Here is a 26,749-nt window from a genome sequence, read left to right on the forward strand (position 1 = left end):
TGCTAGCAAATAGAACTTTATATGAAAATATTTATTTTTCATGTGGATCTTGCATCCTATTATATAAATTTATTATGATTTTCTACATAAAAGATCATATTCTCTGTAAATAAAGACTCTTTTTTGGTATTTTCCCATATTTTATATTTTAATCTTACTTTTCGCTTTATTGTACTGGTTGAAACTTGTAGTACTTTGTTAGTAGAAGTTGCAAAGATGTAGATACTGACCTTCTTTCCAATCTTAGGGAGACGCATTCAATATGTAATCATTACCTCTGATGCTTGCAGTTGGGTTATGTAGCTGCTCCTCTATAGCAGTGAGGGAGTTGCCTTCTGTTCTTAATCTGCTATGAAAGATTTTCATAAATGCTTATTTAATTTTGTCTAACATTTTTATCAAGACTGTCATATGAGTTTGCCATTATGTTTCCTGTTAATCAGTTCAAATAAATTGATATATTTTTTGGATGTTAAAATAATACTTCAATACCACAGCAAGTTCCACTTATGATGAATTTATGATCTTTTTCATATATTGCTGGATTTTAGTTTCTAATATTTTTCATAAAAACTTTTGCATCTATGTTCATGAGTTATAGTAGTTTGTAACTGTTTTTGGAGTATCCTTGAGACAGTTTGGTGTGAGAGCTGTGCCAAAACCACAAATCAAATTAGTATGTTATTCTTTTGGCAACTCAGATAGTTTAAATACAATGGGCATTATTTCTTCCTTAAATGTTTGATATAGCACTGGCTGGGGTGGCTCAGTGAATTGAATGTCAGCCTGCAAATGAAAGGGTTGCTGGTTCGAATCCCAGTCAGGGCACATGCCTGGGTTGTGGGCCAGGTCCCCAGTAGGGGGTGCATGAGAAGCAACCACACATTAATGTCTCTCCCTCTCTTTCCCTTCCTTCCCTTCTCTCTAAAAACAAATAAATAAATTCTTTAAATAATACTTGATGTGAACCTTATCAATCTAGCAATCTACAATAGAACTATAAATTTAATTTATCTTACATATACAGGAAAGCCTCAGATTATCTCTGCATCCCTACGTAAGCTTTGGTGATTTGCTTCTTTCAAGAACATTATCTAATCCGTCAAGCTTATGAACATAAAGTTGTTTGTAATCAGTTGTTATTGTCTGAGTATCTGTAGGATGTGTAGTGATATTTCCCCTTTCATCCTTTTTTTCTTAATTAGTCTTGCTAAGGTTTAACAATTTCATGAATCTTTTCAAAAAAAAGAACAGCTTTGCATATTGTGGTTTATTTCTAATATTTGTTTTCAATTTCATCTATTTCTTCCATACCTCTATGATTCTACTTTTCTACTTACTTTTTTACTCAATTTGCTTACAATTCTCCTGTTCTTTAGTGGACTTTTAAATCTATATGATTAATATAGCCTCTTAAGTAATTAAAGTCTCCTCACAACAGAAATTTAACTCCACCCCACAAATGATGTTATTTTAAGATACCTTCGTCATTTTTCATTATTTTCTAAATTCTCTTTTGATGTCTTCTATGAATAATAAGATACTTAGAAAGTGTTCTTTTAACATTTGCAAATATTTGGTTGTTATCTAGGTATCTTTTTTGGTCTTAATTTCAAATTAAGTTCTACTCTAGTCAGAGAATATACCCTGTGATGTCTACCAGATTTCTTTCCTCCCAGACTCTGTCACCAGACTGTGTTCTTCTATCTTAGGTCATTTTTCCTAAAAGGTAATAGAGATTTTATTTGCTTCTTTACCTATATTTGTTGTCTTAGTAGATGATTTCATTTCTTACTGTACTTAGAGTTGGGGTACCTAGTAAAAAACTCAAACATATCTGTTGTTTGCAACAGAAGCTGTACTTTGAACATGACATTAACTTCCAATGGTGTTTTCCTTGTGGTGTCTAGTTGTTCACGCTGTCTAGCTGTTCCCGCTGAGGCTCTGTGCCAGTAGCGACTACAAGTCATCGCATCCCCGGTCATGGTCCACAGCCCATTATACTGGTGATCTAGAGATACAACAAGAGGTTAACCAGCCCGTCTGCTTAAGCTGTGAAAAAAAAAGTAAACAGCAAGGAGATGAACAGTATGATATCAGAGTAGAAACCTCTTTTTGGCACAGACCCAGCCTGGACCCCTCTCTTCTCTTTTGATGATGAATGAATGGAAGAATTTCATCATTGAGTAGGGTTAGCTTCTATTACATAAAAAGGAAATTTTTCAGTACACCATTCATAGAAGAGAAAGCGTTATGCTCTGTAAAGTAATTTTTTAGCCAATTAAACACATGAATCAAAAACTAAACTTTCAAGAAATAGAAATAGAAATGTTCTGTCAACAGAGCACAGGAAGAAATACAAATCAAGCTTTAAATTTTATTTGTTTTATCATACACTATAAATGTGAATCAGAATGTGCTTGTCGTAAGAGAAGATGTATGATCTCAAACTAATAAGAGTTACACCCTGAATCCAAGATCCAGGTGTCAGTAGGAGGAAAGATGAGCGAAATTAAAACCTTTGAAGTTTCTCTTCCTTCCTAGGGGGTGTGACGGATTTGACGTATTCATGATGCTAACAGGAAAGTACACATTTAATTGTATTTAAAGCTGGAAGGCATCTGAGGACATGGATATTCGAGATTGCCATTAGAAATCGCATAGAATTTCTTCAGCAAAATATGGGAAAGACTTAAAAGTATTAAAAATAAGGTGACAAAAGTAAAGCTAAATATATCTGTTAGGAGAGTGATTTTAAGGGATAATTGGGGACAAAAAAATGGCTGGAAAGGAACTCAAGATGAAGTAGCAATTTGAGGGGATGTGGGGTACTTACACATATTTACTTGTGGTGTTTTAGGTAGAAGATATAAACTTTAATTTCTATGATCAATAACCAAGAGATGATAACAGGAAATAAAAAGGCTCTAAGATAAGGAACAAACTCCTTGATAAAACTAAAGGGATTGACCTTGGAGCAGAGGAGGGACCTTTTCTTTGTTGAAAATGGAAGAAAGAAAAAGAAGATCAATGTGACCACAGGAAGATATGTAGAAGTGTCCAGGAATGGTGTTTCTCTTTATTTTAGAGTATAATCTCTTTAAGTAGAGATTATACATTGTATTATTGGACAAACTCTGAACACCAGAAACGAGATAAACATACTAGACTCAGACTACCCCAATTGTTTGTGAAATTACTGTTAATACATTAGGTTTTAATTTTTAATTTATGGTTTAATATAATTTGCATTTATTTGTCACTGCCTGTATTCTGATAATAAGTTGAACATTTTTTCTATATTATCACTAAGGTTTTAATTTTGATATCTCTAATATCTCTTTTTCCTAAACAGTGAAGCCCAAGTATTGATTCGATTTTCATCATGTTTGTACAGCATAACTTGGTGAAAGTATTCTCTTTTTTTTTTCCACTTTCTTGGTTGCCCTCACTGACAAAGACGGACTGGTGAGAGTTATATGGCCTCAGATGCTACATCAAATTCTCCTCTTCACCAAAGTAAAATACATGTGGTTTCTCTTTTTCATACGCTCACTGATCCTGCTACCCTAAAGATGAGCTTTCTTATACACTCTGCACTATTAAATGCATCATACACATTAAATGCGTCAAGAACAAGGAAATGGTTCATGGAAGAGGGGTAGATAAATCTGCTTAAGTAAATGACAGCAATTTCTATCCTGAGCCTTAATTTATTACTCCCGAGGGTTTCCTGCAAGAGTATGAAGCATGATGAAACAGTATTTTACATGTTGGAAAGTAAGGAGAGAAATTCAACCTCCTCAAGTTCTTACAAAGTTATCAGAGTACCTCGCTTCAAGGACTAGACTTTATCTTTGTGATTATAGTGGTGACTCAGTGTAGGTATCTCGAAAGCATAAGGCGTGATAGATAGAGGGCGGCTAATCTGACCCGCACCACCAGGGTGCTTACAGTGAAGGAAAAACCTTCAAGGAACCACTGAGTAAGTTCCCTTCTCACCTGGAGGCCTCGCACTAGAAACACACACTGAAACACTGTGGAATAAAGGTGCAGTCAATGTGCTTAGGAAGAATTAAGAGTTTAGGACTTTATTACCCATAATGTACAGGAGTTTTCTTTTGGTTTCTGGCTTAACCAGTGAAATGTTAGAAAAACACAGTTTTGATTAACTTACTGGAATTGATCAATGCCCCATTTGGAAGGAAATATTAAGTTAGAATGTATAGCAACAGAGCACGATACTACCTTTTAAACTTGGACAATGTAATGACTACTTAGCTTCTAATGTATTTTTTGGCTCAGATTCACAAATTAGAAGGTTGGAATTCAATGTTTTGAAGTCTGCAATAGTTTTAATATATTAATTACATTGGTATTTGAGTGATCTCATGTCTGCAACTCAGTTTATTTTCTTAAGTTATTTTAATTCTATTCTACCTGTCTCAAATGATTTCTTAGGAACTATCTCCACCCTCCTTTACACAGTAACAGGGTTAGACAGCAGTAAATGTACTGCCTGGATTCATCAGAATTAGTATGGAACTTAAAATGATTTTTTCCTTGCCAATAATTAGTTTGCTTAAGGTGTTTGTTGGAAAGGATAAACAGGCCAAAGAAGTAGTGTTAAGCTCTAGAGTCATAGACTTAAAAAAACATAGGAAAAAATGGTAGAAAAATAGAAATGAGAATCAGTGGTTGTGTCCATTCACCTGCTAGAGGAGCATTGCACGTGACATCTCTGACGGTACCTTGGATGGTACTGCGGATGTGGTCACTTCGTGAAGGTCACTTTGGGGACCTTCTCCCTCCTTTGTGGAAATGAAATAGTTAAACAAGATGGTGGTTACTGTGCCTCCCTTGCAGCTCTACATTGCTCATATTCTCTTAGCATCTCAACCGTGGTTCTGAGGTATGAAATAGCAAATTCTATGTGCTACAGCACAAGGTGGACTAAATAATTACAGTAAGAAAAAAGCCTGGAGAGTCATTTCATTGACGTTTAAGTGTTAATATGGATTTCCACAATCAGGGTCAACTGTAAAATTAAGGAAATCAAATCTAATGTATGACAGCCTTGGAAACATTTGTGTGGATATCCACATTAAACAATATATGAAAAAAGTAATCCATCTTTTTTAAACCAGCACAAAACATATTTATATGTTATTTTTTTTCTTATCAGAAATGTAGGTAGAGAACCTCACATTTTTTTATTCAGAATATTTTAGCTAAGGGAATGAGGATTTTAATGTGTGTATACATACACATTGAAATGATCACTTCCTTGTTTATAATATGTTATATGTATATACACATATATAATATAATGTATTTACTATACACACACAAATATATATATGCATACATGGGTATGCATATATATATGATATTGTATATATGACATATATACAGAGGTTGGTAAAATAAGTCTATGATTGTTAGTTTATGAAATAGAGTTTATTCTATTATTATTAATTATTGTACTATTTTTCACATGAACAGCTGTAAACCTACTTTTGCCTATAAAATAATTCATTTTTCACAATATCCCTGTATTGTATATAGTATAATTTGTTTATTATCCATTAGGTTAAAAGTGATAGGAAAAGAATAATAATATTGATTGCCTTATCTCTAGCCTATGTTCTCTATATGACTTATTGATATGGTTAACATTTATTTAATATAGAAAAGGAAATCAATATTTTGCCAAGTAAACTTGGCAAACAATATTGCAGAATCAGAAAGTATGATGCCTCCAGTTAAAATTCACACTTCCTGATTTGAATTTACATTACAAAGTTATGGTAAACAAAACAGTGTTTGGTATAAAAACAGACATACACACCACTGAAAGGGAATAGAGATCCCGGAAACAAGTCGATATATATCTATATATATACATGATATATATAGATATATAGATATATAGATATACACATACATGATCTACTGATGTCAGATAAGAGTGCCTAGAATATGAAGTGGCTAACAGATAGTTTTTTTAATAAAAGATGTTGGAAAAACTGGAAATTCACATGCAAAAGAATGAAATTGGACCCATTCTTATACCACACACAAAAATCAACTCAGAATGAATTAAAGATTTAAACATAAGACCTGAAACCATGAAATTTCTTTAAAAAATTATAGAGAAAAGTATCCTTGACACCGTTCTTGGCAATTATTTTTTGGATACAGCATCAAAAATACAGGCAGCAAAAGAAAAAAAAAAACAAGCGGAACTACCTCAAACAAAAAGCTTCTGCTCAGCAAAGGAAACCATCAGCATTGAAAGTAAAGCTATGGAATGGGAAAATGTATTTGCAAACTATATGTCTGGTAAAGTACTAACATCCCAAATAAGGTGCCCCTACAACTTCAGAGCAAAACAAGTAACTTGATTTTAAAAAATGAGCAAAGGACTTGGGTAAAGATTTTTCCAAAGAAGATACAAACGACCAGCAGATATATGAAAAGGTGCTCAACATCATTAATAATCAGGGAAATGCAAGTAAAAACCTCAATGAGTTAATTCCTCATACCTGTTAGGATAGCGAAAAAAATCACACAGTGAGATTTTTATCTGTCATAAAAATAGGAAAACCACGTTGTTTGTGACAATGTGGATACTGTGCTAAGTAAAGTAACCTGAGCACAGAAAGACAAATACAGTGTGATCTCGTGTGTACGTGGAATCTCAAATAGAAGCAGAGTGGAATGGTGATTTCCGGGGGCTAGGGAGAGGAGAAAATGGGAAGATGATGGTCAAAAAATGCAGTTTCAATTGTACGAGATAATACCTGGAGATCTATGGTACTCATAGTGCCTACAATGAATCAAACTGTATTGCATACTTGTAAGTTTCTTCCCACAACACACAAATAGTAAAGGGGAAGAAAGGAAACTGCAAAGTGGTGGATAGGTCTGTGGCCTTGGTGATGGTGATGGTTTCACAGGAGTATACTTGTTCCCAAACTCATCAAGGGAATCATTCTTCAATCCAGTGGTTTAAGAAAAATGGAAAAAAATAGATGAAATTTTTTAAAAAGAGGCTCATAGAAGAAAGATACTGAAGAAATTATTTTTTGTTTATGTTTTCTTTTTTTGTGAGACATATTCCCTGTTTGATATTCTAGTTAATTCCACAGAATTCACTCATTGGTAAAAGAGACAAAAAAGGACATTTAATAATGGTTGCATTTATAAAATCTTCAAATATGTAAGAAAATAGCCCTGGCTGGGCGGCTCTTTCAGTTGAAGCATCGTCCCATACCAAAAGCTGTGGGTTCAGTTCCTGGTGAGGGCACATTCCTAGGTTGCAGGTTCAAGTTCCTGTCATGGCATGTTCTGGGGGCAACCAATCCATGTTTCTCTCTCACATTGATATATTTTTCTCTCTCTCTCCAAAATCAATCAACATATCCTGAGGTGAGGTGCTTTAAAAAGTGGTTAAAAAAGAAAGTAAATTTGCAATTAGCATAGACAATCTAGAACATTTTGAATTGTTGAACATGTATAAAATTTTACCCAGATCTAGTTTCCACTCTTAGTATTTTGGTACGTTTTATTCCTGTGTTTCTAGGAAGCATTTTACATAGTGATTAAGGGCAGGGGTTATTTGATCACTGGATGTCAATTCAAACTCACTAAATTGTGGGCAGCGATTGAATGCCTCTGTCTCAGTTTTCATATGTAATAAGTGAATTTTGTTATTCATATTCCTATGCTCTTACGTGGATTAAATGAGTTTGCCATGAGCGGGGGAGTGTCCCCCAAAGAGTCACTCATACACATTTGTGTCTTCCCATAATGTCAGGTTTATTAGGAGTGATTCTTCAACAAGCCAGTGAAGTCCCACGCATGTTATATGCAGAGGCAGGGAGTGGCTTATGTGTTAGATGTGAACAGAGTGAGCATCTGGCCTGAAGTCTCGGTCACTGGTGACAACCACAGGTGAAGAGGCAGGCGTCAGGCTCAAGCCAGGCAGCTACAGCGGCAATAATGCGTCTCGTGGATTGGAAGTGTGGCAAGGCTCTGAGTGTGATCTGTGTTACAGACAAGCTCGAGCATAGGGTGGTCGGAGCTCTGAGTCCTTACAGCCCACTACAGGTGGAGGTCCTATTCATATCGGTGTCCAGCTGGGGTCCTTATCCAAGTGTCCAGACTTGGGGATTTGGGCATTCTGGGACCCTCCCAAGCAGATTTCCTTTCATCTCATTAAGCCAGTGTTGACATAGCGCTTAACATAACTGTCATGGCTGACAGTGACTCCATCTTTGGTCATCAGTGCCCATAAAGTCTACTCTGGTCTTGCTCCACAGAGTTTAAATACTCAGACTACTGGAAGGCCCACCTGGCACACAGATAGTGGGGTGACATCTGTCCTCATGTCTCCAGGAGGTCCTCGTGTCCTACATTATTTGTTGTATTTCCTCTTTAACTTTCACTAATGCCTGGGCAATAAATTTTATAGACACCATGTTTTGGAAAATGTGTTGTTCAATTTTCTAGGCATATACATAGTTTTTATATGGTAAAATTATTATAGAAACAGCTTTAATAATGCTTTTTTTGCTTTAACATAGTCCTTATGTCAATTTTTCAGACAATTTTTAATGTTTGTATATGATTCTCTGGAATGAATCTGCCATCATTCACTAATGTACATTACTATTTTGACTTTGATCACCAAAATAATGCTATGGTTAAATTTTTGTCCTTGTTTTTTCACTACTCTTCTGTTGATTCATTTACCATGGTGAGATTTAAATTGTTGAGTCAAAAGTAACACACATTTGTTTGGGTTTTGCTAATGGTATATATCTTCAAACATGGCAAATTTCAAAGTATAATTTTGACAAGAATAAAAAGACAACCAAGCTATCTTTTTCCACACTTTCCCTGAAACTGCATTTCAGAGTTGACATTACATGGAAACTTAGGTTGGTTCTTTTGCTTGACCTTGATTTGCTGACTGCCCTTCTTATCTTGTGTTGGTAATAATATTGAAGTTTCTCATCTGCTTGGTATTCATACACCATATCGTAGCTGTCATTTTGTGCTAATTTTCCATAAATTATCTACCAAAAACAAACCACTCAATAACAAAGGATGAATTGAGTATATGCTCCTTTGACTTATTTCTGGGGCTGGAGATCTCCTGTGGCTAAAGGAAAATATTCTGCATGTCAGTGTTATGTCAAACATCAGCTCTGAAATTATCAGGTAATCTCAAGTCTCCAAGGACCTTGCTGTGGGTTCCAAGAGATTTACCGTGTTGTTTTAAAGGAAATAGTAAATGTCAGACTCGTGTCTCTAAAGTTTGGTCTCCTGAGTAATGGACCATGTGTCCTTTATTGGATGTCCTTTTGTCTGCATGAAATAGAAGTAATCAGTCTCTGGAATCTTTGTTCTCCTATTTTATCCTAATTTTTAGCCTTGACAGTTCTGTGTCTTTCCTTGATTTGCATTGTCCAAGAACAATAGCTTTTTGGTTTTTGGGTAGCTCCCCTTAACACATCATATGGTACTTTTTAGTAGTAATTAATACTTTATAGTACCCCTAAATGGGAATGTTAAAGAGCTATGGTAGTTTTTGAAATAACTGAGACTTTGAAAACTTTGTGTGCAGCGGATCTTAACTGCCGGGGTTGCTGATAGTTGATTTAATAGGATTTTCTTCAGTGATAAATGTGTACTTCCTTGAATTCTGTTGTTTAAAAAAAGGTTTTTCCTCAGATAAGATTTCTTATCTGTGTTCCCTGTGTTCATAGTTTGAAGGATTAAATTCACTACTTCTAAGACATTTTCCTCTTTAGTTTGTCTTGTACCTTTTCTCCTCTTCTTGAATCCAGGATTTTACACAGGATTAGTTTTTTTCAATTTTTAGTATTTATGTAATTATAGACTTACACGAAATCATGAACAAAATGTAGAGAGACCTCATATGTCTATTGTTATTTTCCCCCAGGGATGAAATTTCATATCACTGCAGTGCATTATCAAAACCAGGAAACTGGTAGGGGCATAATACAATTAACTAGACTAGTTCATTACTCAGGACTCTGGATTATTTTGAAGCAGTTTATGTAATGATATGAGCTTTCTACTGGTAATTTCTTTTGAGGAGTTAATTATCCTCTTATTTCAAAAATGTTGTTTTTAATATTGTATTCCTTGGTTCTGTATACCTTCTGTATATCCATGATTGGAAAAATGGGGCATCCTAAAATGAGTGCTTTTGTAATTCGTCCTTCAGACCAAAAAATAGTAACTAGTATTTGTTAAAATGCTGCATTATTGGAACTATACATGTATGTTTTCACTCAGTACACACAGTCATCCTGACAATTAAAACACATCACTGATACTTTAAACATAAGGTAATTGAGGCTCAAGAAGATTGAACAAATGACCAAATCCACATTGCAAATTAGAGGCCAAAATAGGATTCAGATTCAATCTCTGATTTTAAAAGTAAGAAACACCCAAACCGCCCTTGCGTGGTTGCTCAGTTGGTTGGAGTGTCCTTCTATACTTCAAACGGTTGCGGATCCGATTCCCGGTCAGGGCACAGACCTAAGTTTCGAGTTTGATCTTCAGTCAGGGCGTGTGCAGGAAGCAGCAGGTGCGTGTATCTCTCTCCCATAGATGTCTCTCTCTCCCTCTCTCTCTCTTTTCCAGTCTAAAAAAAATAATAAATCAATAAACATATCCTTGGGTGATGATTTTGGAAAAAAGAAAGAAATGCACAAACCTGTAAGAATGTTCTATGAATGTACTTGAGCCAAACTGAGGACAATTGCCAGGAAGCAAAACCTCAGCAGATTGGGAAAATACTCCAGAGAATGGCAGTTTTTCACCTTACTTGATAGTTACAATCAAAGGAGGAGGCCTAAGGAGGTTACATGAAATTCACTTGTGGTAGATTAGGGCGATAGGAGAAAGCAAAGTGGAGAGGGGAATCTCTGAGATTGGATAAAAAGGAAACAAATAGACACATCCTCCTGGTACACAGGCTGGTATGGGATCATTAACAGTTAACCATTGATAGGATAGTAATTACAATGAGAGGATTTGTGGTTTCGGCTCTGGCACTGTGGGTCCAGAAAAAAGGAAATTACTTTGATATCCCAAAGTTAGTTAGCAGGTATGTTATCATAGATGCAAAAAAGACAACAGACAGGTTCAGTTAGGATAAAGATTGGCCTTTGTTAGGGAAAAATGTAAGTCCGGGACATGACTACCCACCATGAACTTTCAGTTAGAAAGTTTTAACTTCAGACCGTCCTACGTGGTTACTTTATTCTCTGAGTTTGTGAGGCTGCCCTCCAGGGCCTACCCAGAGCTCATCAGGGTTAGTGGGGGCCCCTTTTTTCGTCCACTCGATGAACAACAGTCTGAAAATGTTCTGCAAAATCATATTGTCTCATAGAAGTTTTACCTTTTGTGTAAAAAGTTGCATATTTTTAAAATATTTTTTATATAATCCATGTGATCCCACAGAACATATCATAATTAAATGATTAACTAGTAAAATTGTTACTAATCACTTATTCTCTCTTTTCTTTGATATACTTTCTTGTTTTTCTATCTAATGGCTTTGACTAGAACTAAATAATAATAAAAGTGCCCATTGGTTTCATATAAGTGCCCATTGGTTTCATTGGTTTTTTAATCATGGGGGAATATCCTGAATCTACCTTATTAAATGTTTTTAGTTACATATTAAACTTATTAAGTAATAAATATGAAATATAAGTAGTAAAGAGGTTTGTTATGTTGTATCATATTAATGTACCTATCTTAATATCAAATCATCTTTGTATGCCTGAATTTTAACCCCAAATCACAGAGGTGGATGATTCAGCTGGCTTTTCTTTAGTTAAGAATATTTTAACTGTGTTCGTAAGAGATACTATTTACATATTTTATTCTTTTTATTTTAACTTTTTCTAAGAGTTAATATCAGAGTTATATTTGCTTTGTAAAATGAACTGGAAAGGAAACCACCTTATTTTAGGCTTTTATGCGTATTTTATAGATTGGGCTCTATTTTACCAGAGTTTCTTTAAAAAGATACTCACTAATAAAACTAGTTATGGAGCTTTTAATAGAAATTTTATTTTGAATGTTATCAGTGTCTTGCAAAAAAATGGTATATTTAATGTATTTACCATTCTTAAAGTTTTAACTTATCATTTTTAAAGTTAATTTTTTATTGTTCAATTACAATTCTCCCAATTTTCCCCCATTACTCTCTCCACCCAATGCCTCAGCCAGTCCCCACCCTGTTGTCCATGACTGTGGGTCCCCTATACATGTTCCTGGACTAGACCCTCCCCTTTTTTAATGACCCAGCATGTTAATTTTAATGAAATAGGTAATTAATTTCCTAGAGGAGTTTCTCCGTATTTAAAATAATTTTTGCATTTCCAATTACTTGTTATTCCACTTAAAATTTTGTTTCCTCAGTGTTTGTCTTTAGTATATTTGCCATACTTTTTTATATTTTGGGTTATTTGTTAAAGTATGAAGTCATATATGTTTATCAGCTTTAAATGATGTTTTGTTTATAATTCATTACCTTTGATTTAACATTTAACTTAATATGCCTTATTTACTTATATGTTTTGTTATACAATGTATATATTTTTGATTTAAATAATTATTTACAAATTTTTAATATAAATGAGAATATTTTGGGCTCAGAATTTTAAGTGGGATTTAGGATTATCTTTCTAAAAACTGACTGGGTTTCTTTCTTTTAAATAACAAATAATTTTTAAAAATTTAATTTTAAATGTCATAAGTTATTTTTAACTTTCCCTTAATTTCTAGTTTTATTGAGTTTTGGATAGGTAATGTAATGCATATAATTTCTACTTCTAAAAATATTTTGAGATGTTTCTTGTGGTCTTAAATACCATCTTTCATTTTCAGTGGGGCCTTAGATGGAAAATATTCTTTGTGATACATAAATTTTAGTATGTAAGTATTAAAAGTCTTACACATTCCACATTCAAATTACATTCTTTACACTTCAAACAAGATTTTATTTATTTACTTTTAGGGAAGTGTGAAGGGAGGGAGAAAGAGGAGGAGAGAGACATCAGTGTGTAAGTGATACATCAATTGGTTGCCTCTCGCACACCCTCAGCTGGGGACCTGGCCTGAAACCTGGGTATATGCCCTGACTAGGAATCGAACTGATGATTTTTTGGTTCTCAGGTCAGCACTCAATTCACTGACCCACACCAGTCAGAGCTATTCTTTACCCTTTTTATCTATTTAATCAGTTATAACTGAGAGACATATGCATTTTATGACAAATGTCTTCCAACTATAATTTTATCTTTGTATTCAATGTATCTCGAATAAATTTTGCTTCATAAATGTTGATGCTATTACTGGTGGTGGAAGTGGGGTCCTTGAGGTGTTGTGAAAAGAAGCATTTTCAGGTGCTCACACGGGTGGGTGAGGTCTGGTGGTAAGATTTACTTCATTGGAAATAGGAGTCTGCCCCCACGTTCCTGGGGTCTCACTTCAGTCCATCCCACTATGAAAGAAGTCCAGTCTTATTTCTTCTTTAAACACAGAACAAAGGTCAAGATCCAAAAATTCTGGGCCATGCCAAAACTTAGTCCAGTTGAGTTCGTGTCTGCCCTCACCCAGCTGGGTGGTCTCTCTCTACTCGGTGGTCTCTCTCTACGCAGTGGCTCTTGTGTTCCCTGCACTTAGACCCACGTGGCTGCTGTGGAGACAGAACAGGAACAAACTGGGCGAGTGTATGTGAGGGGGGTGGAGAGAGGAAGAGAGGGAGAGAGGGAGGAGGCTTATTGTTAAGCTTGGGTTATATTATCTTGGGGCTTGGGAAGAACCAAGTGCCCTTTCAAACTAGCCATTCAACTTCCCAGTCTTTTATGTGCTTGCAATCCTCCCTAATCCGTCCATTTCCTAAATCATCTGGGGTTCTATGTCCCTCATCCAATCTGATCCTTTCTCCAGGCTAGACAACCTTATGGTTGCCTCCTTGGCTTCCACTGGACATGTGCCCCAGCCGGGAATTTCCCCTTGACCATTCTCTCCTTGCCCCCAGTAATCTGCAGGGAAGGATTGGTGGTTCCCTGGGGAGTGTGTGAAGCTTTAACTGCCTAGTGAAACAGGCCCAATATTAGATTCAACTTCCCCGTTTATTGAGCTTCTAAATATCTAACTCCCTTTGCTCTCTTCCTTTATTAATATTTAGCTACCTACACTCCCAGTATGTAACTTATTGAGTAAAGAATTATTGCTGCCCTACATTCATTGACTATTTTGCCTTGTACTACCAAGTGTTTATATATTTTTATTCAATTTCTTTCCTCTTAAGTTCTGCTTTATCAGAAATCAATGTTCCTACTCCAAGTCTTGTGATTTTGTTTTCCTTATTAACCTATGTACATTTTTATATTGTTATACTTTCAGGAACATTTGTGTATTTCCTAGAAATAGAGTAGAGATTTATTTTTTGCTTTTGTTTTTAAAATTCAACCTGAGAAGTTTTTGTTTTCCATAATAATTGGTATAATTCATCTGTTTATTGTACCTGATTTTTTGGCTTCACTTCTGTAGACTAGTTTATAGATTGTACACAACTTCCTGTATGTTTGTTAAATTTTCATTAAGTGTTTTTTACTTCATATTTTATATTGTTAAAATGTACTTATGTGACCCTCATTATTCTTTAATATTACTCATTTAACATTTGACAAGTATTTATTGAGTAACAGCTATGTTATAGGTAGATTATTTTATACAACAGGAAATAAAACATACAAAAAAATCCTTCTGTAATAGGGGTTATCACAAAATAAAAAGGCTAATTACTTGTTTTGTTAAAAATGTTATATGCTATGAAGAAAATAAATCAAGAAAGGAAGATAGGGGTTGATGGCAGTAGAGGTTGAGTGGTGGTATATTTATCATTGCTGACCCAGTGCTACCCAGCTGGCAAAAAAAAAAAGAAAAGAAAAGAAAAACCCAAAACCTGTTCAGAGGGTACAAGAGGTTTTGGACGTTGGTGGAGATGGCCAGCAGGCTGGGCTCAGCAGGGAGGGCCTCTTCATTGGAGGGTCTACACATGGTTTCTCCGTCATGGTGATATCCGGGGCATGAACTTCTAACACAGTGACTGGGTTGACTGAACAGATGGAACACCCCAAGGAAACCAGGAGGAAGCTGTATGGGCTTTTACTGTCTTGCCTTAGAAGTCACATGAACTGACCTACCATACTACATTGGTTATAGCAGTCACAACCATGCCCAGCTTCCAGGGAATGGGACACAGGCCCATGTCTTGATGAGAGGAATATCAACCTATTTTGATGCCATGTTTAAGACTGCCGTACATAGTAATTACATATCAGGTAGTAGGCATTTAAGGGGAAGCGTTAAAGGAATGAGGAGGAAGCATGCTTTGCTGAGAAAAGAACATTCCAATGAGAGGGCACAGCTTGTGAAAAGTCTTGAATCAGAAACATATGGACTTAATCTTAGGATAAGAAGATTATCCTAAGAAGAGATAATCCTAAGAGATTATCCTAAGATTATCCTGGAAGCCAGTGTGGTTGGAATATAGTAAGGAGCAGAAGGCGGTAGGAAGGAGAAGCCAGAGAAGTAAAGGAGAAGTGGAAGAACCTGGAGAGAGGATTTTGTAGGCCATTGCAAGGAATTTGGCTTTTTCTCTAACTGAAATGAAAGAAATGGATAAGTTTCAGCAAAGAAGTGACAACATCTGAATTATATTTAATAAGATCTTTCTGGCCCTTGTGTTAGGAGTAGCTGAAGGGGGTCAGTGACAGAAGGTGGAAGACCAGTGAGGAGGTTTTTGGAATAACAAGCTAAGGAAATAGACATGGCTTAGCCTAGAATGGTCATGTTGGAGCTGGTCCCTTGTGGTCTCAGTCTGGACAATTTGAGTAGAGTCTACAGGGATTTTTTTTTGAGTTTGCAAAACAGTTTATTCTTGTGTTATTATTTGTTTATTGTATTATTTTCCGTTTAAAAAACTATATACCTACATTTGACCCACCCTGTATTACATATGTATATGTAAAACTATATATGTTTACATGCATATATATGCACACATGTATATAGTTATTTTGAGTTGTTATTATCACTGTCTTTTGAGTTCACCCAGTGTTGGATGAGGGGGAGAGATGCTTTTTCTTTCCTTTGCCCCTAACTTCTCAATATCTAGTGTTATATTTAGAATGTGAAATACAACTGTATTTGTTAAATATTTATTTTATTTTATTTTGCAATTACACTTTTACAATAGTGTGGTAAACACCTTTAAAATACATAAAGTGAAATTTAAATTACTTGACTCAATTGTCTCATTTTAGAATTTTAGATATATAACATTCTGTCTTGCAACTTTCATTTTGATTCTTTTTCCCCAATACGTACTATATGTCCTTGAGTAAATTATATTGGAAAGTCAGCTGCATATATACAGATGTGATTCATTTGCATTCAAGTCTGATAAAGACGAACTGATAGGTGACCATATATTCTTGGTCATATTCTTACTCTCTTTAAAAATTCCATGATTTCTAATATGTTAACACAAAAGAAGAGAAGTCTAAAGCAAGCTTGGCATGATTTATTTTTAAGAGACTGTGTTTTTCTGTCTCTATATAAGCAGAATATTTTATTTATGTATGAACTGTTGGAGTTTGGCTAGTTTCTATCTAAACATGGATGACTCTTCTCTGTCTCCTCCACTACCATCACCACCAGAGTCTGGTTAGTCTTTTTATTCTTTATATTTGTTATAGATTTGATCACTGTTTCAAATCGAGTTGCTCTTGTTTCTTTCTCAGATACACAAATTATTCTTGAGTTGAAACTTCAGCCTTGGCCTCCCATCTGCCATCTTCCCTGTCATCATTTTATCTCCCTGTCCCCATGGGCTCTGATTCGATTACTACTTGAGATTGTCAGTGTGTCAGTTTTCTTCTCCATGGATTCCATTGTGGAGAAAAATTCTGCGATTACATTTTAGTGTTTATATAAACCTCCTAATCTTAGCCACGTTTTATTTTGCCACTTTTTACCCATTTTGTCATTATGACTTTCATCCCCTGCTTCATAAATAACCCGCCTTTCTACATACTCTTTGTAGTTTAAGTTGCTTAAAGCCATTGTCTAACTATTTCTTCTTGTTTAACAAATCTTTTTTAGGGATAGTCTCATCCTCTGAGTCTTCAGCATGATGTTCTTTTTGTGTGTGTTTGCATGTGTGTGCTCTTGTATTCCCCCACTCTCTTTATCTAGAGCATAGTGACATTTATCCTAAGTCAGGGTTTTTAAAATAAAACATCAAAAATCACTTGTCTATTATTTTCTTCGTCTACCTTTGAGATGATGGCTGACATCTACACTGGAAAGGAGGTACATGGTCCTCTCAGCAGCCAGCAAGCATTTATGGGAATAGCTCAACTGGGCAAAGGTGGATACCTGTTGTATAAGGCACAAGACATAATACCCAGCATGCATTTAGTGTAGTGGGGGTGGGGTGGTACAACAGTGATTACCGTTTGTGAATTATACATATTACTGCTTCCTGGGTGGGAATTCTAAAGGGAGACTATTTTATCTGAAAGTTAATGTTGAATAGTCTTTTGATCTGTAAGTAGCACAGGTCACTTGTTTATCAGTTATTTCCTGTTTTCCTCTATAATCTGTATTTTTCTTAAACTTCACTAAAATCCCATTATACCAAATAGTAATTTGTAACATGTGGAAGGGAAGGGAAATAAGGAAAGAGGCTGAGCTCATGCCTGGGGAAGAAGCAGCAGAGGGAGAGAGGAATGCTGGGAAACCTTGGGATCCAGCCCTGAGTTGCTCCCATTGGATTATAAATCATGTCTAGCACCCGAGCTGCTCTGCTGCTGCCCCCAGGGAGGTTTTCCTTGAGGGAACTGCTCTCTTGCACCTGGAGGCCTCTGTTATTGTAGCTTCATTCTCCCAAGGACTCTGGGCTTTATGAGCTACTGGGAGTGGCCGGCCTCTGGTTCCTCAAAAAGCAGGCCAGGGACTGTAGAGGAACAAGTGACTGTTATCTGAGACACTGCAAGAAAGACGCAGGATAGACTAGGGAGGGCCAACTGCCGTCTTCTGTCTCATGAAATAAAATACGGATAGGATGGTCTAACTTAATTGTTCTCAATTGTTCTCATAGTCAGTCTACATACGAAATGCCAGTTTAGGTATTCACTGTTGTGTAAATGTATGTTTTTCTTTTCTGTTTTACTACTTTCTTCCTTTACTTTCCTAGTGGGAACTTGGATGGAACTCCATTATAAACTATCAGAAATAATTTAAAACTGTGCCAAATCATTTAAATAAAATTACATATTCATAGTATTGTTAAATTCAAGATTTTTTAAGAATGGCGCATAACTTTTAAAAAGGACCAATTCTGGAAAAGATAAACTATTGCCTTAAATTGTTTTGTTTACTTTTGTAGCAGTCATATATTCACTCAGATAGCTAATACATATTGGGCTCTCATATTATAAGAATTTATAGTCTAGCAGGGAATTGCAGGCATTAAACAAATCATTATGCAATTAATTCCTTAATTACACTAATGATACATGTATCCTGGAAAACAAAGCACTATGAAACAATCATTGGAATGAGAACAAATCGCCGAGAAGGGATACCCAGGCTGGCAGTTATGATTCCCGGTGGCTGCTGTAACCAATACTACTGAGAAAGTTAAAACTGCAGAAATGCAATCTCTAAGAGGTCTGGAGGTCAGAAGTCTGAAATCAGTATCACTGAGCAGAAGCCAAACTGTCAGTAAGGCGGAGCTCCCTCTAATGCTTCCAGGGAAGAATCCATTATTTGCCTCTTCCCGCTTCCAGCATTCCTGGGCTTGCGGCAGCATCCAATCCCTGCTTTGGGGTCCTATCACCTTCTCCCTTCCCTCTGTACAAAAGAAATCTCCCTCCATCTGCCACTTATAGGGATGCAGGTGTTTGCATGTAGGGCCCACCAGGATAGTCCAGGGTAATCTCAGAATCTTTCATTACAGTTGCAAAAATTGTTTTCAAGTCTGGAGCAGCTGCCCGTGGCAAGGTTCTAAATGGATGGAATTTTTCAGACTGGGAGGATGGAGTGTGTAAATCTTGAGGGATCTGGCAGAAATCAATTGAGGGTTTGAAAGAGGGTGTGTAGGAGGGAAACAGACAGTCAAGGAGCTATTGGGCAAGTTTGCCTAGAGATGTGGAATCTCTGGTTCATCTGGTCCAGAAACACCCATTCCGTTTGGACTCTGGAGGCCATCAGGAAGAGTTTGCATTCTGTGTATGCATATTTCTCTATCCTGAATCAGCCAAGTGTGTCCCTAGGCCAATTACAACTATTAGAAATCTTAAAGTCCCTAGGCACACATAGTTCTGTCTATGGAACTAAGTCCAGCTGTTTTCTGCACAACGTAACTGGGTTTGCCAAGGTATAGCTGGAGAAGCATTTCTCATATATGCAAGAGGGAAACAAATTAAATTCTATTACACAAGTGGATTGTGTTCTTAGGACTGTTTGATAGTAGGAATTTGGCTATGGTCTAGTTAAGATGAGGTATAGACAGAAAGCTTAGTTATCTCCCTCCCTCCTCCTCCTCCTTCTTCATAATAACCATGATTCGAAGCCTTTCAATTTTTATTTTGAGATTTAACAGACCATGAATGGAATTGTTTAACAGAACTTAAAGTTGGAATTGAAGGCAAGACCGAAACTGTACATTAAAAGTGATGTGTTATGCTTAGTCCTAATTAGCTTCTAACAACTAATTACTGCAATTATTTTGCTAAGAACAGTTATTATTTACACATCTTTTACAACTTCCAGTTTCTCTCGTGGGCCCAAGAACTTCACTTTTTTGCTATGGTTTGTGTGTGTGTGTGTCTATCTTTACATCTATCTATCTATCTATCAATCTACATTTAGTTCTTGTTATATTATTATGCCTGGCTTTCATTAATATCCTAACTTCTGTGTTTGGTCATGCCCAAAATAAGAGCAGATAGAAAAGTGTTCTTAGTCAGAGCTGCCTAATCAGAGCTGCCAATTCAGAGCTGCAGACACTTTTGACAGGGTCCCATCCCCAGTACAAACCTGCCTGGACCACATAGCAAGACCGCCCGGTTCACAGAGCACTGGCAAGGGGTCAGATTTAAACTTTGAAAATTACATCTGTCAAATAATGGTCTTTATTTAAAAAGCTACAAATTTTCAAAGTGAGGGAGGAAAAATGAAAATGATTCCATTATTGGAGATGATGAAATCTATTAGAAAATATACAATTACCAGTCTATCAGTTAAAATATACTTTACCATTTCCCCTCTCCTTGGCATTTATTTGCAAGTAAATGGCTCGTCTGAGCTCCTAGTGGCTGCGTAGGATGGTGGAGGCTGGAGGTTCTTCAGAGCAGACCTCTGCTTCGTGACTTACCTTAGGTCTCCTTGTGGGCCGTGCTTCAGTAGAGTACCCAGAGAATATGTTCTCTGAGTGGTGAAGTAAAACATCAACTAAAAATGGAAATAAATTTAAGGAACCATTAACCATCTGCTCTTCTAAGTTATTCAAAGGCCACATTGTTTTACTGAGTCAGATAACCATGTCTCAGTAGAAATGTGTACTCCGAACTCTAATTTAACCCAATGCAGGCAGCTTTTCACAGAGATTCACATATCAAGGGGCCGTGTGTACATGTTTGAAAACTTTGACGTTACATTGAATATTAGTTTTGTTGTATTGTTCTTGGTCTCTTAAAGACTCGTGCGTTCTGCTTGAGAGTTTAGAGATACCACTAATGGCTGCTGACATGTACAGATGTTACTTTTACTGACTAATCAGACCTTCCTGAATTCTGGTTTTCCTTTCGGTCTTTACAAACAAGAGGCATGGGGCCATGTTTTAGGCTGAAATATAGTCTTTCTTTCCTAGGTCTCCTTCCATAATTGTCACCTCTCTCCCTCATTATTCTGTCATTGCATCCTGGATTTATAGCATCTTTGTCTTTGGTTATAAGCTGTCTCAAAGGCTTTTCTGGAAATACACAGTGCAGAAGTCCAAAATGATGCAATAAACATACTTCTTCATTTGTTTTAAAGGATGCTTAGGTTAGACTAGATGACCTCCAAGGTCCTTTCCAGCTCTAAATTTATGTTACTGTCACCAAAGACAGACAGAAAAATCTATTAGGCTCTAGGCCAGGAGATAACTGCCAAGTTCCATACTCCTCGTGCAGGTATATTTCTTCTCGAAAGAGGAGTCCTGGATTCGGCAGCCTGCTAAGGGCCCTCCCAGTCTCCTGGTAATAAAATAAGAAAACTGATGGCTGCAAAAAACAAAAACAAAAAACTACAAAAAAACCAAGAACTAGAAAGGAGAAGAGCTTAATTATTTCTTAGAGAGCATTTATATACATTTGAGCAACTAAGCTGAGCTTAATGAGTGTGGCTAATCTAATGAAATTAGTCCATTTGAATATCGTCACAGTCTTGCCACCACATGAGCATTAGATATGATTAAAATTTATTTTGTGTGCTTGTATGAGTCCCCAAAGCATCTGCCGTCAACATCATTATAAACTAGCCCTTCAAAGCTTTCAGAAGACTTTCACATTCAGAGCAGGCAGTTGGTTCACTGCTTCAGGGACTATATCATTTTGGGGGATATATTTTCTGTTTGTATGAATTTAGAACTTGGAAAATTATCAGTAGGATTGTTTATTTTTGTTAGCAAGGTAAAAGTCATTGAAAATAAAGAAATGCTGGATACTGTGTACTGAACATCTCCAAAGCTGATTAAAATATTTTCTTTAAACCCAACTGCATTATAATGGGAAAGTAAAGGGAAAAACTCAAGTAATAATTTAAAAGATGTGTTTGGGAAATATAAGTATTACTTTACAGTAAATAGTATTTTAGAGGAAAATATGACTCCAAGAATGATTTACATGTAAAGTTTACTGATCATGGGAAAATTCAGACAGCTTCTAATTCCTTTCCAATACGTGGCGTGGTGAGCAGTACACAGTATTCTTAGGAAATTAGCACACTCTGAAGTCAGAGGTTCTTTCTGATTTTACGTTATGTATTGGTAGAAAGTACTTGAATGTTTTGGGTAGATGGTATGTGGGTAATCTTAGAATTATTGTACCTTGCAATTAATTTTAAGTTATTTGTAATGCAGGTGGTAGTTTTATATCTGAAATTTAATTAATGTTGCTGTCAATTATATTTTTTAAATTAAAAAATGTCTGTATAAGATTCTAGGAGCTTATAGTATTTAATAATATGTCTAATAAAAGGTTAGTTAAATGTAATTTATATGCAAAATCAATTTGACTCAGTTTTATTGGCTCAAATAATATTTAATTTATTAATACTCAGGTAATAGTTATTCCCTAAATAACACTTTACTTTTTTATATTGAAATCAAACAGTGAAGTGAGACAGAAAATTGGTACAGAGTGATGATTGCCAATCACCATAAATTCATGAATGATAGCCTGTATCTTAGAGAGAAGGGTTAAATTTGGAATGTGTGCCTTGGAAAATGGGAGTTAGTGTAATATTTCAAAACCCATATAATAGTATATGTAATTGATTATAATTGGAACTGATTATTTACAATTTTATAGTTGCTTTGAATCGAACGAAGGTCATTATAAGATAAACCAAAGGTTTATTACCACTTGCTTTCAATTTTCAATTCCCAAGTTGAGCACCATAAAGAGAGAGCTTTTGCTATAATTAAGGTGTTTCTCTTATAAAATAGCATCAAATAGGTAACCTGCAACTCACCTGGCTAAGCCGAAACCTACAAATACTTGCCTCGTCAGTGAAAGAGTCAGGACAAAGATGCATTAATGCCATTCTTTAATAAGCTCCCATTTATTTCTCATTCTAAAGTGTTCTTATTTGATTTATTATAGTAATTGTATTGGTTTCTAAATAAATACGATATTACCTTACTAAAATAATATTAGTGAGTGTTACCTATAAGAAACCACAAAATATGATATCTTTAGAAGGAAATTCATTATATGTAAATAATAATAAAGATTATAATAAAGCATTTATTAATTCTGTTTATTTTACATCATTATATAAATTTAGAAACAGGGGTCTCTAATTTAAATATTATTTGTCTATAATTATAAAGCCAAATAAATAGTAAAGATTAACTTAAAAGTAGCTTGTGGCTCAGTGATTGAACAGAGATAATGCTGTTACAAAAGGGTTAATCATTTTGAATTGATTCTACAGATGTTTTCATTTTTTAAATACTCTGTAAGACTCTTACCCACCTGGAAGTTTATTCCCATAAACCTGGCTCACCAAATCAACCATGTAACTTCTTTGGGTTCTGAGGTTTCAAAGATGAAAACTTGCCCTATAGAGAAAACGTGCTATATGGAAGCTGCATGAACACAAAGCAACAAACAGTTAGCAGTGGTATCCGCTGTCACCCAAGTAGTTGAGGAAATTTACAAAAAACATCTCTTTATAATCACATTCACCTTTGCTGCCAGAACCAGTAGGGAGGACCAGAAATGGTTTCAAAGGAAAATTTGTTCTTGAAGAAGAGGACCACTGATGAGCACACAGACCAGACTTCCTGTTGACCTGAGACCACAAGGTACTTACCACAGCCCGAAACACCCCAGTGTTTTTGTACCAAGAAATTAGGAGACCACAGCCAAAGACACCCCAGTGTTTTTGTTCCAAGAAATTAGGAGACTCTGGAAATAGAAATTGTGTTATACAGTCACTTAATCTAAGTCATACAAAAACCAATAAACAACAAAACAAAACATCTACTATCATCTCCAACAGCCAGGTCTTCAGTCTCGTCTTCAACCTATAGCAGAGATGGTGATGGTGATACGAAGAGAGAGCTGTGTTCGGGTGGTCTCTGCTTCTCATTATCATGTGCTTACATCCTGCGCCAGTGAACTGACCCACGACTTCTAGGACAAGCCACTTGTAATAATTTGTCATGGACTCTGGAGTTGGATTTCAGATTTTTTTCACCTGATATTGTGTAAATGCATATCAAGACAACACACTTTTGCTGTGAATCTGAAACAAATTCTATTGCCTTCCAAAAAAGTGTTTTAGTATCAGCCAATATGGTATAAGCATGAGTTTCAAACAAGCCATGTTGGTAAAGTCAGGAGAAATGACTTTCTAGTGGCATGCTGTGTGTAGATTATTTATTAGCACTCCTTTTTCATATTTCATATGTGGAAGACAAAAGGACCTGGAATCTTGTTAATCATCATTTTACAACATTTTTATAGAATGTAAATACATCAGCGCTTGCCTTTTCGCCCTGTTCATGAAAAATGCGTCTACTTGGGGAGTGAGTACTCCTATTAAAATGCTGTCATCCATTACCAGACCTGCTTAGAAGAAATAAGCACAGATGGTAGGTCTATTACTTCTCTAAAAAAAAAAATTGGCTCCTCTCTTTTTGTGTGTTTTGTTCCCTCCTTTTCATGGAAATGTGAGCAATTTTTCAAGTCAAGAAACCTCTGTAGGGATCCTTGAAATGTTTTATCCATTACTTGTACATTTAGGAGCAAAAAAGAGTGATTAATGATTTATTAAAATTTCATAATGAAAAACTCAAATAAAAAGTCTTTGTTAGAAAAATTTTTATTTGATTTAGAAACCATATGTTTTGCATGCAAATTAAAGTCTGCAGGGAGTAAGTTTTTATATCAAGCTGGGATCCTGAATTACTCATTTAGTAATGGCAAAACCATTTAGCCCATGTTAAAAATACCTATGTGGATCTTTTATTTATACATGGCTTGGTGAAAACTTGTGCGTTGTATACACATTAAGAAAAAGAGCACAAGAAGTTTTAATGTTTTATTTACGTTAAAACTACCTGCAGACTGTAAAGTATGCAAATCTTAACTCCCTAGTTCAGTTTTTTACCTTTAAAAGCATAAAATTAGCACTCTTGTATAACGAGGGCCCAAATCAAGAAGCCTGTTACTAGAATTCCAGAAAGCCCCTTTAACTTTCTAGGTACTCTCTCCTAGAATAGTACTCAGGGTGACTTGAAGTATCACAGATTCATCTTTAAACGTCTTATAAATAGAATCATGGAGTATGTTCCATATACTGCTTCTTTCATTCAACATTTAACTTACAAGATTTTTAGTATAGTTGGGATTCATTGAATCTTATTGGTATACAGTACATCATTATAGAAATATACTGACATTTATTTGTCAGTGCTAATGCTTATGGACATTTGGGTTGTGTCCAGTTTGGGGCTGTTAATGAGTAATACTTTTCTGAGCATTCTTGTACCTGTTGAGTCTATATCTGACGTCATAAGATATGTTCAGCTGCAGCATACATGTCGAACAGTGGTTTGGATCTGTTTACACTTCAACCACAAGGAGAGAGAGTTCTAGTCGCTCCACATCTGTGTTAGCGCTTGGTGTCACCTGTCTTTTCCATTTAAATCACTCTGGTGTTTATCTACCACTATTGCATTATGAGATGTCTTTCTTTTCCCTGGAGTCTGCATTAACGACACCACCCAAGACCTATTCTTACTCTATTGCTTCAAGGGCTACCTCACGTGGTAACTTTTTTAGTTTTCTCCCAAGCTGTCTTAGTCCAAATAGACTTCCCCATATGCTCAATGTCTACCACCTGTGTTATCCCTACCTGTCACTTGGCATATGCTATTTCTTCTTGCTATCCCCTGGGCACACCAAATATCTCAGTTATTCCTTGTGTTCCATTTTCGCTGTTTCACTTGTCTTGATGCTGCACCCCCCTGTTGGGAAAATAAGGATAATTATACTGCTAGAATCTAGTAGGTATTTTTAAAATATAGTAAGATGTAATGAATGAATGGATGCATGAATGGACAAGTTAATTGATACCTAATATTCCCAAGTAGATAATTAGCATTTTTAGGTTAAGACTTAAGTCTTATGTCTTCTCATAATCCCAGTCACTGTACAGGATTTAAATATTGTAGAAAGCACTTAATCTAATGAGTTTAAATATTTGTATGAATACTAAGCTGACATTATATGAGCATAATTTTGGAAGGGTAGTGACTTACAATGACTTTTCACTGCCTGTGAAATCATCCTTTTACACATGTTTTACTAGACTCTTGTTGACCCCATTCGGTGAACCTTGGTGAAAGCAGGTTGTACTTTCTCTATTTGAAAATTAATGTGCAGGTTTTATTTGCCTCCTTATAATAATTGTGATTTTAACTTATGCAGTTAACATACATTTATAGTTATTTTATATTGCAACATATAAAAACATTATTGGGACTTATCTATATATTGTGTAAAATGAGTAAATGTTAACCCAGATAATATGGACTAAGACATACGTGTAATTCAGCAAGAATTGGTAACAAAGTATATTCACTTCTTCTAGCATATTGGTAAGTAGTATTAAAAAGCACAATTAATTTTGGGTTGGGTCCTTTGGCAGTATAACATGAGAATAATTTATATTTTTGTGTTAAGCATTCATCCGGAAAAAACACTGTAGCTCTTCCAGTTTTTGATCCAAGAAAAAAATTACAGTGTTGTATAGTCTTTAAGGAATGAATCTGAACTCAAATTTGTTCAAATAGTTGTAGCAAATAATACTCTGACCAGGTTACTAAGTC

The 26,749-nt window shown here is 35.6% G+C and overlaps 1 protein-coding gene across 1 annotated transcript in view; it reads left to right on the top strand.

Moving 5' to 3' along the window:
• GPC5 (glypican 5) overlaps window positions 1-26,749 on the top strand; it is a 1,180,201-nt gene that overhangs the window by 362,511 nt on the left and 790,941 nt on the right. The window lies entirely within an intron of this gene.

The sequence above is a fragment of the Sturnira hondurensis genome, unplaced genomic scaffold (genome assembly GCF_014824575.4).
Source record: "Sturnira hondurensis isolate 20B ecotype Veracruz unplaced genomic scaffold, ASM1482457v3 Scaffold0009719, whole genome shotgun sequence".
NCBI lineage: Eukaryota > Metazoa > Chordata > Mammalia > Chiroptera > Phyllostomidae > Sturnira > Sturnira hondurensis.